The sequence below is a fragment of the Cupressus sempervirens genome, chromosome 4, assembly GCF_028749045.1.
Source record: "Cupressus sempervirens isolate cs-2001-9-10 chromosome 4, ASM2874904v1, whole genome shotgun sequence".
In the NCBI taxonomy this organism is placed as follows: domain Eukaryota; kingdom Viridiplantae; phylum Streptophyta; class Pinopsida; order Cupressales; family Cupressaceae; genus Cupressus; species Cupressus sempervirens.
The window spans coordinates 327,690,497-327,696,496 of record NC_143121.1 but is presented as its reverse complement, the minus strand read 5'-3'; positions in this window follow the sequence as shown (position 1 = coordinate 327,696,496).

Here is a 6,000-nt window from a genome sequence, read left to right as displayed (position 1 = left end):
TTAATGCTTCCAGGTACTTCCACTTTGACTTATGGCTTCCTCCTACTTTCTTTTTCATGTTTTCTCTATTTTTGACATGTAAAGGACTCATGCATCCAATAAATGAAAAAATATGGATGGAATTCCTCTAAGCACTAGTTAGATTGTTAGTTTGTATATATTTAGTTTGTTTTAATGTTTTAAAAGCATTTTATAGTATCAAGATATCTCTCACTCTTAAAAAAAATTGAGGAGATGATTTCTTATAAATACCCCATTGTAAAATTTAACAAGGGTCATCATTATTATGCAATAAAGTTATGCTTTTGGTGCTAGCATTCAGAGTGTAGTGATTCTTTCTTGAATGTGTCATTGTCTTGTGGATTTTATTCATAAGATTGTGATTGAGCCAAAGGTTTATTGTGTTGTTTCTGGATGTGTGATCTTTTAGTTCTAGTTTTTCCTACAGATATATGAATTTTGTTCATGTAACGAGCTTGAGAAAAGATCACTCATTTGTGTCTACATAGCTTTTTTGTCTCGCATGAGTGCACTTTTCATGGCCTTGCGATTTGATGAAGAGTGAAACATTATTCAATTTGTTAAAGATTCTCACCGACGATTGCATCAGTGGATTCTAGGAAGTGCTACTCCTATTTTCATTGGTTTCCTACCAATTTCTTTGAAAGTTTAACTTGCAGCATGTTGTGTTTTGTAGCTTATGTCTGTTTAGGAATTTCAATTTCATGTTATTTCAATTTCCACGTTATTTTTCTTTCAATTTCATTATTTTCTTTACTAACCCCCTGTTAGAATAGGACCTCATACTAGCTACATTGTTAAAGTTGCATTCATTGAAAAATATAAAACAAAAAAATATTGTTCTTTTGGTGTGATATTTTGAGACAGTGAATAGATTTTACTTCAATTCCAAGATAAAAGTGTTTTTAGAACCAACAAAGGCCTCCTTGTGAACACTCACATTTATCTTCTACTAAGTGGATTTTGGTACGTTGCAAGACAAATACTGAACCTTGGAGTGGATCCTTAAAAAGATTTTCTTTTCAAGAGAGGAATTACACTATGGATTCCTACCATTGACCTCATGCAAAACAAACGCCCAACAGAACTCATCCCCTGGTAAGTGATGCATAATGCGCTCCCTCAAATCTGTCCCAGTAACCATGGAAATAAGCTCATGACATTGTCTACTCAAGGCATCCGCCAACATATTCTCCTTACCCTTAATTTAGTGTACATCATACTCGCATAGGAACTCCATCCATCTCCTTTGCCTAGCATTAAGATTTGGCTATGTGAAAATATACTACAAGCTTTGATGATCTCAATGAAGTTCAAATCATTTCCCTACAAGAAAATGGCACCATTGTGCCAATGCATGGACCACTATTGCAAGCTCAAGATCATGAGTAGGGTAATTGAGCTCATGCCCCTTGAGTTTCCTTAATTCATAAGCTATGGATCGACCCTCTTGCATAAGGATAGCCCCAATTCCATCCAAGCAAGCATTTGTGCATACTACAAAATCCTTTGTGGGGTTGGGTACTGCTAAAATAGGTGCACTAGTGAGTACTCTCTTGAGCTTCTAAAAGGCTTCTTCACACTTTTCTGTCCACTCAAACTTCTTCCCCTTTCTCGAAAGAGAGGTAATAGGGTGAGCTACCTTAGAGAAACCTGCCACAAATCACCTATAGTAACTAGCTAATCCCATGAAACTTCTAACTTCTGTGGTGTTGGTAGGTGCTGGCCAATCCATGATGGCTTGAATCTTGGATGGGTCCACTAAGATCCCATTCCCTGATATTACATGACCTAAATAATGCCCTTCCCACTTGAAAAAGGCACATTTTGATAGGCTACCATAAAGCTGGTTCTCCCTTAACCACTATAACACCAGCCATAAGTGCTCTTCATGTTCCTCCTCATCACAAGAATAGACCAATATATCATCTAGGAACACTATTACAAAATTATCTAGGAAGGTGCAAAATACCCCATTCATGAGGCTCATAAAAATAGCTGGGGCATTTGTGAGACCAAAAGGTACCACTGTGAACTCGTAGTTGCCATATCTCATGTAAAATGTAGTCTTGTGGATGTCACTTTACACAATACGCAACTGATGGTACCCTGACATAAAATCTATTTTGGAGAATACTTGGGCACCCTATAATTTATCAAATAAATCATCAATCCTAGGCAATAGGTATCAGTTCTTGATAGTCACCTTATTCAGCTGCTGGTAATCAATGCACAATCTGAGTGACCCATCCTTCTTCTTTACAAAAATCACCGATGCTCCCCAAGGTGATACACTAGGTCAAATATGACCCTTCTCCAAAAGTTCCTCTAACTGAATCTTAAGCTCATGGAGTTCATGAGTGGTCATCTTGTAGGGTGCTTTAGATATGGATTTAGCTCCTAGTATGAGATCAATACGGAAATCAACTTCCCTTAGCAGTGGCATACCAGGGAGCTCTGATGGAAATACATCTACAAACTCCTACAATATTGGATAGTCATCGAGGGATGGTTCCTCCCCTACATCCTCCTCTCTGTCACTTATGGTGATGGCAAACAATTGACATCCCTTTCGCATGCACCGCTTAAGCTGCATGGCGAAAATCAAACAGAGGGATACTGGCCTCTGAACTCCTAAAATCATCCTAGGTGTACCATGATCATCTACATACTCAATCCTCTTCTATCTACAATCCACCTTGGTGCTATGGGTGCTAAGCCAATCCATGCCAAGGACTACATCATAGGATCCCAATGGAGTAATACACAAGTTCAAAGTGGTGGTCATATCTCCAATCTGAATCAGGCACTCATGGATCAAGGAATCAACTGACACCCTAGCCCCTAAAGCTAACTCAACCTCCCAATCTACATCTTGTTTAGCTGCCACTAGCCTATAATGCTCCACTACAAGTGGGGAAATAAAAGATTATGTAGCTTTGGAGTCAAATAGAATAGTAACCTAAAAAGCTCTAATTGTACTTGCAACCTCAATCACTGTAGCTTGATGCTAAGTCTGGTGGTCATCAACTACTGCAAAGACCCTATGAGACCTACCCATATTGCCTACTGTAGGCTCTGAGGTGGCTCCCCACTGACTGCCTGCTATGGGACCCTGTGGACACTCTCTCACAATATGACCCATACCACCACAAGCATAACATGGTCCATAGATCTGAATCTATACTCCCTGTGGCCTAGGCTATTGCTGACTCCCAGTCCTGCTAGTCCCACTAAAACCTCCCTTAGAGGACTGTTGAGTCCTGGCTCGCTGTGTATACTAGCTTTATGGCCTCTGATCTTGTTTGGGGCCCTATGACTGCCACTATTTGGGCTTCAAGCCCTGGTAACCCTATGATGGCCTCTGCCTAGTGTCCTATTGCCCCCTCTATTGTGTCTATGGCCCCTTTGAGAACCCTGCTAAATGGCTCTGATTACCCTTCCAAGAGGGTTTCTACTAAGCTAGTTGCTAGGAGGGATTTTGATTATGGGACTTATTCCGATATTTTTGTCTAGAATAGATGTCTTTGGCAACCAATGTTGTCTCAACTACCTCTCTAAAAGTGGTAGGAAAGGCCAACCATACTAGTCCCTGGAGAGATAAGTTAAGGCCCTTAATGAACTGATGGATGTGAAGCTTCTCATCTCTCATGTACTCCACATAAGGGAGTAACTCCAAAAACCTTCTCTCAAATTGAGCCATTTTGAGCCCCTTTGCTGAAGATCATGAAACTCCTCAACCTGCCTCTGTCTAAAGTGTTTTGACAAATATCTATCCTTGAAACGGTCCACAAAGGACTCCCATCTAAGTGTCTCTATATCGACCCTTCCTACGGTCTCCTCATGCTGCCACTAGTTGGAGGCATCATCTCGTAGTAGGTGTATGGCCAGTCATGCTTTCAAATTGCTCCCATGAGTACACAATCCAAAGCACCTCTGTAAGCTCTATAGCCACACCTCTGCTTGTGTGCCATCTGTGGTCCCAGTGAATAGGGGTTGCTTGAGCCATAGGAGATCACTAATCTCATCCCCAATATCTTGGGGTTCTCTCACTGGTGCTTGCTCTAATGCGAGGGGTGACTCAACCTGATGTATTGATGCTTCCCCCTGACCCTCAGCAAGTCTAGGTGGGGGACTCCTACTCCTTTCCTTGATATTAGCCCCATGCCCCCTTGCATCCTACTGTCTTGGCGGTGGTAATCTCTATTGTACTACTCCAATCAAATTATTAATAGCATTCAACACTTGATCGAGATTTGGAGGTTGCCCCAGTGGGGGTCCTCCCACATCCTATCCTTCCCTCCCTTGGCATATGGGGTTTACTCTAGGACCCCTGGCCCTCCAACGATCGTTACGGGTGACTGGAGGCATCCTACACAAAGTTGAAATTCATAAGTTAGATGTAATGGGTTAGGCTCCTAGTGTTGAACCAAAAGCTATGATACCAGAATGTCATGCCACAATCCTATGAGGCAAAAACACAACTTTTATTTTATTTTTTAAAGTATTACTTATGTTCTTACATTAGAGTTTAGTTGACATGATCTTTGATATGTTAAGGTTCATACTAGCATTAGGTTGGAGTTATCCATAATGATTATCATATGTAACTTAGCATGTATGAGTTGCATTCTAGGGTTGTGAGCTATGATGATAAGATGAGCATTGGTTTGCTATTACCTAAGGTTCACCACCATACTAAAATTCCCTTAACATCCACTAAATCCAAATTGTTGAGAAGGAAGTTGGTGGATTCCTTTCAAACAATTTCTATAGGTGAGGATCATTCATATTGTTAGATGCTTACTATAGAGGATATATGCATTGTTTAATTGTTATTTTTTTAAAATTTATTTATCATTCTAATCATTATATTTAGACACCTATACATCTTTTATTTCAATTGCTAACAATACCATTCTTTGATATTAACAAAATTAAATTTACTACATTTGAGACACTTGTGCAAGAAACAAATCAATTATTATTTTTAATAATATTATTAATATTTTTACTGTAATCTAAAGGATCAATATACATTTATATTTAATGTTTTCCCAAGCATCTATAATCAAGGTAATTAAATCAAACATCTCAAATAAAATGTATAAATGTATAGATGTCATCTCCTTAATTTCTTTTAATATGCCAAAATCAAGATACCATCAGCTAAACTATAATCCTAATTTTACAATCCTTAAATTCAAATTTTAAAATGAAACAAACTAGTCAAAATCAATGCCTTAATATATATTTATTCTTATAAGTCAAAAATAAAATAAAAATTGATATTCACTACTCTAGTAATAAAATTAACTAGTTAAATGCTTTGCTCTGATATTGCGAATAATGTCAATCCCCCAAATTCCCACGAAGTCTCAAAGGAAAAACCTGTGAAAGTATGCAAAATGAAATGGTTTTGGGCCAAATTGGCAAAAGACTTCAACAATAGAAGACATGAATTCACAGCAGAAAATATCACAAAACACATCCGATGAGAGATATTCAGTAAAAACAGCGAATAGGTTTGAAATATTTAAAAATGATATAGAGGAAACTCACAGCCAGCGACGTAACAAAGGAAATGAAGACCATAGGAATTATGCCCAAAACCCTCTCTCGCAGAACCCCTTGATCCGATCTAAGGCAAAAAAGAGTCTAAATCATCAGTTTTTTATGGTAGAACAACTGGACAATCAAATTCGCATCTTCAACCTCACAAGATATGCCCACCCGGAGAAATACAAGGCTATGGCACCGGATTCATACCAATCTATTTCAACCCAAGTAGGAAATATCTCACCTAAATCTACTTCTCCAGGATCTTATACCCCCCCTCATCATAGAATCAAAGATTCATTCAATCCTATGAACCCTAGTCCATCGCCTAGGGCATCTCTGCGCTACACAAAGGAGGATTTGGCCAAAATTTCAAGCAAGGCTATTGAATCCGCTTGGGATAAATGCTCAAAGGGAGGC